Source organism: Symphalangus syndactylus, chromosome 17, assembly GCF_028878055.3.
Source record: "Symphalangus syndactylus isolate Jambi chromosome 17, NHGRI_mSymSyn1-v2.1_pri, whole genome shotgun sequence".
NCBI lineage: Eukaryota > Metazoa > Chordata > Mammalia > Primates > Hylobatidae > Symphalangus > Symphalangus syndactylus.
In genome coordinates this window covers 26,345,501-26,360,890 of record NC_072439.2, presented here as the reverse complement: position 1 = coordinate 26,360,890, position 15,390 = coordinate 26,345,501, and positions in this window count along the sequence as shown.

The window sequence follows — 15,390 nt, the reverse complement described above, 5'->3', positions numbered from 1 at the left end:
CACTCATATCCCCCAGATACTTCCATTTCAGTATGTACAAAATGGAACCTACCTCCTCCCACTTCTATGGCCCGGTGAATGGTACTACTATCAGAAACTAGAAATAATCCCACACTCCTCCCTCCACATCCATTGGTTGCTGTGTACCTATGATCCTACCACCTAAATTTTTCTCATGTCCTCTTATTTTTTCACTCTCATCATTTCTCATCTGGACTACAGCAATTCCTAAATAACTATTGCCATGCCTCCATCTAACTTATATTTCATAGTTTAATAAAATGAATCTTTCAAAATGAAAAGCTGATTAGTTTAATTCAAATGTCTTAGCAGGAAACCGAAGGCCTGTTAGGATCTATTCCATGATTACCTCTCTAATGCCATCTCTTGGTACTTGTCTCATATCCTACACAGCAGCCGAATAAAACAACAGCAATTTGCTGAATGAGTCCTGCTCCATCCCACCTTCATACCTTTCCCTAGAAAGCACTTTTCTCTCTTTGCCTGGAAAACCACTATTCATGCTTCAACACTTAATTGATGCATTACCACCTTCAGGAATGCTACTTTGATTCTGCCCCCAAGGAGCAGTATACCACGGTATTTAAGAGCAGGGGCTCATGAGCTCAAGCTGCTGGCTCTATGACCTTTGTCAAATAATTTAACCTCTCTGTGCCTCAGTTTCTTCATGTGTAACTTGGGGATAATTCCTCATAGGATTATTGAGAAAATTGAACAAGACACTATATATAAAAGTGGTTTGAACTGTTTCTGGAATATGGTAAGCATTCAATAATATATTTGAGCTGTTTTTCTTTCCCAGATTATGTTAAATTCCTTAGTTTTATGGTCCCAGACTTTCATGACCTACCCAAATGTGATGGAAATTGTGGACTCATTCGCAGAGTCTTATCAACTTGTCTTGTAGTTAGAGAAATTAAAAAGCTAAAAATGTTACACTCACTCCCTTCAGCTAACAGTCTGCGTGTATCCTATGCCTAATGGGTAAGATTTAAAGAGCAGAAACCAATCACAGGTCATCTTCCAGTCAGTTCTTTAGCAGTCTTTGCGAGCAAATAATCATCTTGGAAATGACTGTGTTTCAGCTGGTTCCCTGTGAGCAGTTTTGAATATTCATTCTTTGGTTGGCTGGGTGCCAGAGGCAAAAGCACAGTGGCAGCAGAGGTGTTGGTGGCAGTCTTGATTTTGGAACACCCTTTATGTGGCCTCACGGAAGCTCCCCTGTAGGTGAGATCTCTGTTGTTCTGAAGACATTGCTGGATCCATAAGACACAGTGAATCTTAACTAACAATCTAGGTCAACCCCAGTATAAACTTTCATTTCTTCCAGCATAAACTCTGCAATCCAGTCAGGGTACTTCCCTACTTTCCAAATGCTCCATGCTTTCCTCATCTTCCCACTTTTCCTACGCCATTTCCACCTCCCTCCCCTCTAGAATCATGCTTGTAATCCCAAATCTTCCATTTGACGCTACCTTTTAGAAAGCTCCTTCGTTTATATGCAGTCATAGCTCCAATATAAACACTTTTTATTTTGCAATTTTTGGCAAAAGTAATCTGCAACAGTAAAACAAGGATTAGGCAAGTTTACATACAGATGATCACAATCTAGCCAAGAAAACATCATGAATCATTTCCACAGAGGGCATCATTTAACTTGGAGATCTTTTTCTCAGGACTTTGTAGGCCTTTTCAGAGTCTATTTAATGCCTCTTACTTCTGGTAAAAGAAATTTCTGCAGCCCCAAGTTCAACATATAAATAGTTTTAAGCTAACATATATCACCCTTGGGGAATACAATATTTTGAATCAAAAGAGCCAGTTTAAACCAGGCATGGTGGCTCACATCTGTAATCCTCACACTTTTGGAGGCCAAGGCAGGAAAATGGCTTGAGTCCAGGAGTTCAAGACCAACCTAGGCAATATGGCAAGACCCTGCCTCAATTTTTTAAATAAAATTTAAAAAAAAATTAAAAAGAGCTAGTTTAGACCAAATATGCGTTTCAAGATCTACCATTTTTAGGTAATGCTGAATTTCAACACTCTTTTATTAGAATAGAGAATAGACCACAATCTACAATCAGGTTATATATTTTCAACCTGGAGATACAGGTTTTTATTCTACCTTGTTCAGTGATCTTAGGTAAGTAGTTTAAACTATCTGAGCAAATTATACAACTTAAGTAAAAGTCAGCAACATAAAAACACTGCAATTCTAAAGCTACTGAGGTTGCTTTAGAAACATGGTCCTCTAAAACTGAGGGTCCTCTACCGTGTCTTCTCTGAAGTGGCTCTTTTACTGTCCAAGCCATTTTGAACATGTGGATTCTAATATGCTTCAGTAGAAACCTTCCTGTGAGGAAAGCAACATTAACTCAGTTTTTTGCTAAGCTCTGTTACATGCAATATATGTGTGTATATATGTATATAATATATATTATATAAATAATATATATAATATATATATTATACAAATAATATATATAATATATATATTATATAAATAATATATATTATATATATATATTATCTGATAGTTTCAAAAGTCTTAAGTAAATTTTTGTGTAACAGCTCAGGATTTTTAGACTCCCTCTCTGTTGAAGATAAAGGCTTCAGCGTGAGTGAAAGGCACTGACCTGACAAGCAATTTGAGTAGATACACAAAGCTGGACACTCAGAATTGTCTCTGTCTTCTGATACTGCCACACTGTAAAGGAAAACCCTAAGTACCCCAGCTCTCTCTTCTCTTAAGTCCAGTGCGTTCCCAGGAAGCATCTGAGTCGTGACACCCCTGGTGGTCCATCCTTCCAGCCTCCACACATGAACAGTATATTCCTTTACTATTGCTGCTTTAACAAATTACCACAAATGTAGTGGCTTAGAGCAACACCCATACATTATCTCATAGTTCTACAGGTCAGAATTCCAGGGGAGGCTCAGCTGGGTCCTCTGGTCAGAGGTCATCAAAGTGCTGGCTGGCCTGGACTCTTATCTGGAGGCTCTGGGGGAGACCCCACTTCCATGCTCATTCAGATTGCCAGTACGGTGGGTCCTGTTGCCTGGCTGGCTCTGGGCCAGGGCTCATTTTCAGCTTCTGGAAGTTGCCAGTTGTCCTTGGGGTTATGCTCCGCTCCTTCAAAGCCAGCAACAGAGCTTCAATTCCTTCTTACATTTCAAATCAATCTGATGTCTTCTGTTGCATCTCCCTAACTTCCTGCCTTCTTCTTCTGCCTTATTCTTCTGGTTTGAGGGTTCATGTGAATGCATTGGGTCTACCCAGAAAATCCAAGAATCTCCCTATTTTAAGGTTAAATAATTAGTAACACTATTTGCATCTGCAAAGTTCCCTTTGCCATGTAAGGTAATATATTCATGCTCCCAGGGATTAGGGGCTACAGAGTGTTCTTGGGGGCTTTAATTCTGCCTACCACAATCAGACATGTCTGAAACCAAGGCTTTCCAGCTGGAGCATCTGGTTCTTATAGCACTCAGTGAACCAGGGGGCGGGGGGAAATCTTTATCTGCAAGTGTCCACTTAAAATCTATGAAGGATAAAATGTATTTGTTAAATGTTAGAATTATTGCATAACAATAACTATAGTGGCCGGGCACGGTGGCTCACACCTGTAATCCCAGCACTTTGGGAGGCTGCGGTGTGTGGATCACCTGAGGTCAGAAGTTTGAGACCAGCCCGGCCAACATGATGAAACCCCATCTCTATTAAAAACACAAAAATTAGCCTGGCATGCTAGTGGGCACCTGTAATCCCAGCTACTTGGGAGGCTGAGACAAGGAGAATCGCTTGAACCCAAGAGGCAGAGATTGCAGTGAGCTGAGATCATGCCGTTGCATTCCAGCCTGGGCAACAGAGTGAGACTCTGTCTCAAAAAAATAAATAAATAAATAAATAAATAAATGTATTTATACTCGCCTATCCAATATCCTTTATCAAAAAATGTTGAAATTCATTTGATTTTATGAAAATTACAGTTACAAGGTCAATATTCTGGATAAGGCATTATATATGTTTGACTTTGTGTGACAATTGGATTACATGTGAGTTTTTATGTCTGTGTATAAACATAGAGAAAGTCAATGTAGCATAGTGGGGGTAAACAGATTAGACAAACAGACTTCTAATTTTTAGCATGAATTCTGCTACAAACTACCTGTGTGACTTTAAACAAGTCATTTAAAGAACTTCCATCCTAGTCTTTTCTACTGTAAAGTTAGCTGTTTCATCAGGTTGACATCCAGCTGAAGATTCTGTATCTCAAGTAGTTTATATTTATAATAAAGTAAAATGGCTCAGAAACCCAGATATCAACTCCTTAGAACCATTTCTTCATAGAAGAGTTAAGGAGAATTTAATTTTTTATTATAATTTCTATGAAGTATTTTTCATTTCTTCCTAGAAAAATCACCAATTTTTGTTTCTTTCAAGTCATCTTGCCGTCAATGAAAGGAAAATTCACAAGTTTAAAATCTGTTCCTCAAGAAACACAGGAAAGTATAGGATGGTGATCAGACTCAAAACCACGCCACTTAAAGCAACTGGAGAAATTTTAGCTCATATAGGAGACTCAGGGAGATAAAATAGACTATCACAGGTGGCTTCAAATATTTGCAATACTGTGAGTAACTTTACAAGTTATATATGTATTTTAGGAAGATAAAGTCCCAATGCAGTTTAACATTAATAGGAGATTAATAAGAAAATAAGAATTTCAACAACCTAATATTTTAAAAGATCAATCTGTCAAAAACTGAAACTCTCAGAAAACTAATCTGTGAACATCTTGTCAGACTTTTCTGTCAGAAATCAGCCAACAATTAAACAGCCTACACTAATGAATCTGTACTTATGCATTATTATTTATAAAATATTTCAGATGGACTTGGTATTCTTCAAAAGGAATCTTAATGCTGGGAAGACGGAATCAGAAACTGTGAAGGGTCTGAGGTTTTACCTTACTTGTAAGCTAATAAATCAGCCTGCCACAGTTCCACAGATGCTGGCAGAAGACCCAAGACTCCTGGGTCAAAGACCACGGCACAGCAAGCAGCCTAAGGATCATGTTTCATGCCAGTTCCCCTTGCCCCTACCTCTGCCAGGCAAGCCAGAGGGCTCCAAGTGGATGCTGCCCATGCAGTGGGTTTGCCTCACAGCTGAGGATCCTTGAGCTTCAGAAACCCAAATCTTTTATGATGGGCAGTAAGCCTGCTCAAACTTCTCGCCCCGAAGAAAATCATTGTCTTTATGATACTGGACAGTAAATAACCTTGCTTTTTTTCTCCGGAGGAAGACACTACCTCCATCTTCCAAGGCTGTTTGCTAACAAACGACCTTGAGAAAACAGTCCAGAACAAAGATGGCCCAATGCCTTTCCTCACAAGACATACAGAAACAGGAGAGACCCATGGAAAATTGTTGAAAGAGAAGAAGGAAGGAAAACAGGGAGGGAGGGAGGAAAGAAGGAAGGAACGAAGGAAGGAAGGAGGGAAGGAAGGAAGCAAGGAAGGAAGGAAGGAAGGAAGGAAGGAAGGAAGGAAGGAAGGAAGGGAAAAAAAGGATGAAAGGAAAGGGTTTACAGCAGTGGAAAGTTTTTATATACACATGCCAAAGCGAACAAATTACCTCTAGAAATAAACATTGCCTAAATTGAACTTGTTCATATGTGTAGAATAGAATTGATGTGAGACCAGACAGCAATATAGCACAGATCTGATTATGTATCTGAACAGAAAAAAAATTATAGAGAATAGGTTATTCAATGAATGGTTGCTGAAGATACATTTATCTTCAGTTCCATGAACAAGTTCAAACTAGATTATATTATCTTAGATGTACACAGTAATAGGGGTCCCCCCTCCCTCTCTGGCTTTTGCAAAAAATGGCAATACAATTGTCCTAAAATCTTTGTAAGATCCAAGCTTGATTCTAAACAGCCTTTATACAGGCAAGACTGGGCATATTTTAAGGCCTGATGGAAATAAAACTAAAGAGATCTAGGATGAAAAATGAGCAGAGGATGAAGGAGCTGTATATAGGCAGCACTGCTGACAATATTCTGCATAGTCAGTGGATACCATACCAGCAATATTGGCAGTGGCAAGAGACCCTTGGCACCAATATTAATATTAGTACTATCTGTATCAATATGGCGGGGAAGTGTCAGTGTAGACATCTCCCAGCAGCAGTAATGAAGGCAACTTCACTGAGCTTTACCTAGGTGTTTCATACAGAAGACGAAGATGGCACCACAGCAAACCAAGGTGAAGGAGGAGGTGGATAACAAAGGCTACAGGGGAAGAGTTATTTGTAGCAGGAATATCAAGGAGGAGACAAGCGTTCATGCAAAGTGATAGTGGCAGAGCCGAGAAATCTTTCTTTTTTAAAATTGTTATTATTAATTCACTTTACCCACTTGATTGGTGTAACCTGAGAAACATGGTTTACTTATGAAAGAATGACCTTGGCCAGGCACATAGCTCACATTTGTAATCCCAGCACTTTGGGAGGCTGAGGTGGGAGGACTGCATGAGCCCAGAAGCTCAAGACCAGCCTAAGCAACATAGAGAGACCCCATCTCTTTAAAAAAAAAAAAAAATTTAACTGGACATGGTGGTGCGTGCCTATAGTCCCAGCTACTCAAGAGGCTGAGGTGGGAGGATTGCCTGAGCCCAGGAGGTCAAGGCTGCAGTGAGCCATGATCACACCACTGCACTCCAGCCTGAATAACAGAACAAGACCCTGTCACAAAATTAAAATTAAAATTAAATTAAGTTAAAAAGTGACCTCACAAAAACGAATTTAAAAAAAAAAGGACATCATTTGTGAACACAGGTATCTTTAATAACAAACCTAGAATTAACCTTATAACATTCTTTTTTTAACCTGCAAGCAAACATCTCCAATTCACAGATACATAAGCATACAATTTTTATGTTATATAATTTTTTAGTAATGTGTACATCTATATTAGCATATATCAGAAATCTCTACTATAAAAATAGTGGTATGCATGTAGTTAAAATTCTAACTACGGCTCCCTCCTCTGTTCACTTTCTTTAAATGCAGTTTTTAAAAACTGCATTTTGGAATAATTCATCTTGACAGTATTGTTTTATCCCAAAATTTTCAGTGATTTTTTTTTGGACAGTGCCACCTTTATTAACCTTTTTCTTTTGCTAACTCAAAAAGCTAAGATGTCAGAGCAAGGAGCACAAAATCTACTATAAAATGTGTTTAAATTTCCCATATCAAAACCCCCAATATTTATTTGAATCATAGATAAATTTCAAGCCTATACTATTTTTGTTTAAACTAGAAAATTGGGTCATATGATTCAGATATCATTTGTTCAGGCTGACTGTGTGACACATTTTGCACATAGCTACATACATACTTGGGACATGAATTACGCCAACTGTTGTTCAAACATTGCCCATAGTAACTTTTAAGACAATAAGCAAGGATAGTCCTGTCTGAAACTATTGAGTTGGCTGTGCGGGTATTACCACAGTGTCAGGGACAGAGCTTGCCATTTTGCCACAAAGAAATTTCATTTGAAGGCCAGGCATGGTGGCTCACACCTTTAATCCCAGCACTACGAGAGGCCAAGGCAGGAGGATCACTTGATTCCAGGAGTTTAAGACCAGCCTGAGCAATGTGGCGAAATCCCGCCTCTACAAAAAATACAAAAAAAAAAAAAAAATTAGCCAGGTATGGTGGCATGCACCTGTGGTCCCAGCTACTCAGGAGGTTGAGATGGGAGGATCGCTTGAGCCTCTCAAAAAGAAAACAAGAATTTAAAAAAAAAAGGAAAACTAATTTGAGCAGGAACTCTGTTTTGCCCACAGCAGGTGCCCCATGACTAAAAATAGTAGTAAGCACATAATCATTGTTTGATAAATATTTGTTGAATGAATAAATGAATGCTTAAGACCATACAGCAGATTCCCACTGCCTTCAGGGTAGAGACAAAACTCTTAATTATTGAATACTTGGTTCGCAAGGGCCTCTGTAACTCTGTCTCTTGAAGGTACCACTCACTAAGTTCTGTCCTGGAAAGTAGAATGGCTTTGCTCCACAACAGTCCTTGGACATTCCAGAAACACATCTACAATCTCTTGCTTGATTACTCAAATAGATAGGTCACCACATTGTGAGGAGATTTTACCATATTAATTTTCTGTTAGCAAATTCATTCACAAGCTCTTGTCAGACTTCTCCAAATATCATCATATCAGGCAGGGGAAGCTAAGTAAGGCTGACGCAACAAGTAATCCTAAAATCTTAGTGGCCCATAAAAACAGAGGTTAATTTTTCTTGTTCATGGCATATGTAGATGGCTGATCAGCAGGACGGCTCTGTTCATAATAGACACACTTAGTGCAGCAGCACCCAGCTGAGAGAACAGAAACCATCTAGAAAGCAGCAATCACAGTGACCCATGGGCAAGAGTATGGCAGAGCATGTGCAGGCTCCTGAAGCTCTGCCGGTAGTGCCACATGGATGCTTCCGCTCAAAATTTCATTAGCCAAAGCAAGTCATGTGGCCACGCCTGAGATCAAGCAACAGGGCAAGCACATGTAATTCTCCTGTGAGCAGGCAACACAAATATTGTGAACAGTAACACATCCTACCACTGCCGATACACTGCATCATGTCAAGTCAGTAATTTCGTGGCATCTGGTTCTAAACCCAGATTATCCTCACAAAGAGTAGGAAGAAAAAGAGATCAAAATACACAATTTTGTTTTTATTTTGACAATTAGAGAAATATGGGCTAAATGTTCTTTTCATTAAAACACAACTTACAAAAACTATTCAAGAATTTAAAGTTTCAGAGTTCCTTCTAAGTTATTGGAGAAGACAAAAGTAAATTAAACTTACGTAGCAAAATATCAAAAACAAAAGAAAGAACAAGGATACATAAAAAACATGAAGCTCAGCAAAAAATAGGGATTACATGTAGCAATTAAAACCTCAAACACAAAAGGTATAAAATCTCATCATGAAAGGCAAATACTAGTTAAAGAGTAAGAACAAACCATGTGCAGCTTGAGAGACAAATCTAAAGTAAAATAAAACCAAAAAAACCATAAAAATAAAGGAATGGAAGATCCAATTTGTAAACACAAACAGAAAGCTGTCATAATCTGGACTGCTATAACAAACGACAATAGACTGTGTGGCTTAAATAATCAATGTTTATTTCCCAGTTCTAAAGGCTGAGAAGTCCAAGATCAAGGTAACAGCAGATTCAGTGTCTGGGGAGAGACAACTTCTTGATTGAGATAGCCATCTTCTCAGAAGGGGTGGGGGAGCTCTCTAAGATCTTTGTCATAAGGGCACTAATTCCATTTATGAGGGCCTAACCCTCATGACCTAATCACCTTCTAAAGTCCGGACCTCCTAATACCATCATATTGGAGATTAGGATTTCAACATATAAATTCTGTGAAGACACATTCAGTCTATTGCAAAAGCCAACAGGGAAATATTAATTCAGGTAGAGTTTAAATCAAAAAGAATTAAATGGAATAAACAGGGTAATTTTATAATAAGAAAAATAAAAATTCACAATGGAGAGAAAATAGTTATTATCTAATACATATCAAGTATGTCCCCTACAGAACAGGAGATATAACTTCAGGCCTGTGTGAAGCAAGGGAGTAGAAGTGAACCTCTTGCATAATATCTAGAATATCAGTTCATCCCACTCATGAAAAATGAGGAATTCTTCCAAGAGCGCTAGGAGGATATAAATTAGTTTGTGAGCTGCTCAGAAACTTGGAAGAAAATAAAACCCACCTAGAAAAATAGAAAGATCTGTTTAGATTAAGAATCAAAAGCTAAGAAAAATATTAAAACTAATCCAGGTAAATAAATTATAGTACCTTCCCATATTGAAATATTATACAGCTATGAGAATGATGATCAACACCACCACACACAAATACAGATGAACCTCATAAGTTCAATGTGAAATGAATGAAGCTATTCAGAAAACCACATGATTGACAATGTTCAAACGCAGTATGGTGATTACTCTTGTGCAGTGTGAAGGTGGTATTGGCTGAAGGGGATCTCAGTGGGGCTTCTGAGGAGCTGGTGATATTCTATTTCTTGATGTAGGTGCAAGTCACAGAACAGTGTTCACTTTGTGAAAATGCATTAAGCTCTACGTTTATATTGTCCTTTTCCATATAGATATTACATTTTATACTTTAGTAAATATGCATATTATATGTTATACTTCGGTTTTAAAAAAAGAGAAAAACTGGTGCTGATCTATTGAAACTCAGTGAAAAACAAAACCCACTCTCTGGAGACACTTTCACAACTCAGAGCAATTTTCATTTGTCCTAAATCCAGGACAAATGAAATTCTCTCAGAAAAAAAAAATAAACCGTCTTTACCAATGATGAACTCACAAGGAAAAAAATGCAAACATTCAAATATGACAAACACCAACAGCAGTATTGACAAAACAGTACTGCATAAACAAATTTTTTTATGTTTCTGGTCCCAAAAAGAACACCAGAAAAACCTGTTGATCAATCAAAACTAAGTTTATTAGGTTTCCTAAAATAACAAAGGACACAAACTTGATAGTCTGAGTAGGGTCTCAGATGAGGAAAATCAAGACAGGATACTCACAGTATCTGATGGTCTGGGCAAGATGATTTTAAGGTAGGTCTTAAGAGCAGGAAACTGGTTGGGATTGGGTAGAATTCATGGCATAATAGCTTTGGATAATCAAACAGTGAGACTGGGATAATGAGGCAAGTTCTTGATAAGTGTTATATGTAAAATGTTTATTTAGAAACAGAATACTTGTTCCCTGGTGCTGCAAAGAAATAGCACTCGAACATAAATTTAATTGTCTCAGCAAAGCCATTTTTTTTTTCTGCAGAAAGGGTACTCATCGCAGATGGAACAATGGTGAGAGGACACCTGAACAAAGGAGGGAAGAAATTTTTATCCCTTACACAGTTTGTCCCTGCTACTGTGTCCTGTCTCCATCAGCTGCAGCCAGACCTCACAATCTAAACTAAAACCCAATTGGCTAACAGTTTAAAACTTTTCTAAATAGTTAAAAGTCACGGAAAGACAAAGGAAAAGAGGAAGTTGCTTATGCCAAAAAGGGAAGGGGCAAAGGCTGCAAGCTGGAACGTGCCTATGAGCATGTCCAGCACAGATATATTGGTTAAGGTACAAGGGCATACAATGTACTACGTGCCTGTGAGCATTTTTAACAGCTACATAGGATCGGGCTTAACAAAGAGTTATTAGCACAAAGCAAGGAGGCTTGAAGGAAGTTAGTTTTTATAAGAAACTATTATTTTTAACACTTATGATTTATTCTTTAACAAGAAGGGAAACTTTGAAGAGGAACTTTTACTTTCTACATAAGCTATTTTAGTTGGTTTACAGTCGACTTCCAGCAGCCACTATTTCCACTATAGGCAGTTAAGCTGTATTAGACTTGCCCCACTATTGCTTAGTCGAAAACAAGAAAGTATGATTTGGTCTAGAATTGATCAGCATAGAGGCAGGAAAGTACATTGTTTTCAGTGCTGTATATTTACATTTTCAAATATAAAATGATGCATGTTTATGTTTTCAAATATAAAATTATTATATTTTCAAATATGAAATGATACAAATACAAAATAAATATTTCAAATACAAAACTGATATTTTCCTTTTTATATTAGAAAAATGGTATTTTTAAATATAAAAAAACTATAAATTTATAAACCTAGTAAGTAAAAATGTAAATTAAAAATAAGTGTTAAAACTATATTATTATTCAAATATAAATTAACAAATAATAAAGCTTTAAAAAAAGTAGCCTAAACATTTAATTAAACTAAAGAAAATTTATCATAGATAATTAAAGATAAAATATTACTTGACCTTTTTTGAAAAGTGTGATCTTAAAAAAACAAAGTGTGTTAATGTTGTCATGGTTAAGCATATTTTTGTACAAGTTTTCTCCAGCTGCTGTAAAGACTGTCTTTGAATCTACGCTAGCAAAGGGAATGGTGAGGAGAGAGAAATCAACTAACTCCAAATATTTTCCATCTCCGTTAGCATGAGAAGATCTTGAACACGATTTGTATCTGGTTATTCTTCAACAAAAGAGTCAAGGATTGTACCTTTTTACAGAGAACGGGCTATAGATTGTTTCCAAAAAAGCCCTTCTGACCTAACCTTTGTCTCCCTTCATTTCATCATCAAGAGATTAAGATTCCAATTCAGTTCCTAGGATCATTTTTTGTTCTGTTATGTTGATATTCCTCTTGTTCAGAAAATCTTTGATTAAAGAACAGACTATTCTCACAATAGAAATTTTCAAAATTGTTATGTTGGCTGGAGTGATGGCGCACATCTATAATCCCAGCAGTTTGGGAGGCCAAGGCAGGAGGATCACTTGAGCCCAGGAGTTTGAGAACAGCCTGGGCAACGTAGCAAGAACCAGTCGCTACAAAAATTTTAAAACTTAGCCAAGAATGATGGCGTATACCTGTGATCCCAGCTACTCAGGAGGCCAAGGTGGGAGGATCACTTGAACCAGGAGGGTGAGGCTGAAGTGAGCCATGTTTGCACCACTGCACTCTGGTCTGGGGGATAGAGTAAGACCCTGTCTCAGAAAAAAAAAAAAAAAAAAAAAAAAAAAAAGACTTCTGTGACCCCTGGTCACCAAGAAGTATCTGGAGATTTCTCCCCACCAACAACCATCAACCAATCCATCAGTTCTTCAGCAGACACAAGCTGAGTGTCTCCATTTCAATTCTGACAACATCCAGAGATAGCATCAGACCCCACAGGCTTAGGGCTCCATTACACAAGACTACTCCCCATTTCTCATGCCAACCGCAAGCTCTGGGTTGTTTTAGCTGTGCATCTAACCCACTGGCTATAAATCCAGGTTCCCACAACCACCTCCTCGAGTTTGACGCATTTTCTAAAACAGCTCGTTATAACCCAGGAAAACACTTACTTTTATTAGTTTATTTTAAAGCATATTACAAGGGATACAGATGAAGACATGCATGGAGAAATGCATGTGGGAAGGGGCATGGCGCTTTCCTGCCCTCTTTAGGGGGTGCCACCCTCTAGGAACTTCCTCATGTTTAGCTATTCAGAAGCTCTCCAAACCCTTTCCATTAGGGATTTTATGAAAGTTTAATTACAGCCAGGTGTGGTGGCTCATGCCTGTTATACCAGCACTTTGGGAGCCCGAGGTGAGTTGATCGCCTGAGGTCAGGAGTTCAAGACCAGCCTGGCCAACATGGTGAAACCCCATCTCTACTAAAAATACAAAAATTAGGCAGGTATGGTGACGTGCACCTGTAATCCTAGCTACCCAGGAGGCTAAGGAACGAGAATCGCTTGAATCCAGGAGGTGGAGGTTGCAGTGAGCCGAGATGGCACCACTGCACTCCAGCCTGGACAACAGAGTAAGAGTCCATCTGAAAGAAAGAGAGAAAGAAAGAAAGCGAGAAAGCAAGAGAAAGAAAGAAAAAAAGAAAGAAAGAAAGAGAGAGAGAGAGAAAGAAAGAAAGAAAGAAAGAAAGAAAGAAAGAAAGAAAGAAAGAAAGAAAGAAGGGAGGGAGGGAGGGAGGGAGGGAGGGAGGAAGGAAGGAAGGAAAGGAAGGAAGGAAGGAAAGAAGGAAGGAAGAAAGAAAGAAAGGAAAGAGAGGAAAGAAAAAGAAAGAAAGAAAGAAAGAAAGAAAGAAAGAAAGAAAGAAAGAAAGAGAAAGAAAGAGAAAGAAAGAGGAAGGAAGGAAGGAAAGAGAGAAACATAGGCATGATTGATTAAATTATTGACCATTGATCAACTTTACCTTCAGCCCCTCCCTCCTTCGTGGAGGTTATGGGGTGGAGAAGAAAGTTCCAACCTTCTGTTCCTGCCTTGGTCTTTCCAGTGACCAGCACCTAACCTGAAGCTACCTAAGGGGCCATCAGCCACCAGTCATCTCATTAGCATTCAAAAAGACACTTATTCCAAGGATTTTAGTTGTATGCCAAGATACTGGAGGGGGAAAATCAAACATATATGTCACAATATCACAGGAGACAAGTGAAGAATTTACTTCATTCAAAACTTTAATGAAGTGTAAAATAGATTTCTGTTTTGTTTAAATCACTGGTATTTTGAGTCTCTGCTACACATAGCCAATCCTACTGTAGAAAATCCAATAAAAGATATGCAAACTGTATGGATAAAATTATAAAGCTGTATTGAAAGACATTAAGTTGGACCTAAATACTATCTTACCATCCATTTCCTTCTGTGACTTACTTTTGTCAATCAATGTAATTTTTTTTCACATTTTTCTATTGACATGTGCAAATTGGGAGCTGTGCCCTGGAGGATGTCACACATGGGAACAAGGAGACAAACACAATGGGGTTCCCTGCAGCATTGCTTGTATGAAATTAAATCGGGCACAGTTTTAGTGTCCATAAATAGAATTAAAAATTCAATGTTATATAAAAAGTCAATTTTCCCCAAGTTATCCTATAAATGCAATAAAATGCTAATTACCATTCATGAGTGTTTTTTAGTAAAACTCGACAAGCTAATTCTAAAATGTACAGGGAAATAAGAATAGCCAAGACAATTTTAAAAAATAAAATGAAAGAGCAAATTGGAGAGATTGTCCTTCCAAATATGAAGACTTATAAAGCTATAGTAACTAAGATAGTATGAAATTGAGACAAGAAAGGCAGGGAAGTCAGAGCTAGACTACACATACAAGAAAGCCTCATGTTGACAGATGAGGCACTGCTGATCAGTCATTAAAGGACGGCCTATCAATAATTGGTACTGGGATAATTTGTAATACATCTGGGTGGAATAACTCAATATTGTAACTTGATTCTACCCAAATTATTCTATAAATTTAATCCAATTTTAATTAAGATTCTAATAGGAATATGCAGGCATATTTTTCTTAAAGAATACACATGTGCACACACACACCCATATATGCATACACACCCCCCCAAATTGTAAAGGAAAAGACTGATAAATTTAGCTATGTTAAAATTTAAAATGTCTTTACAATAAAAGTAAATATAAATAAAATATGGTAGGGTGTGATGGTTCATGCCTGTAATCCCAGCACTTCGGGAGGCCGAGGTGGGTGGAGCTCAGGAGTTTGAGACCAGCCTGGCCAACATGGTGAAACTCCGTCTCTACTAAAAATACAAAAATTAGCCTGGTATGGTGGCACACACCTGTAATCCCAGCTACTTGGGAGGCTGAGGCAGGAGAATCACTTGAACCTGGGAGGCGCAGGTTGCAGTTAGCTGAGACTGCACCACTGCACTCCTGCCTGGAT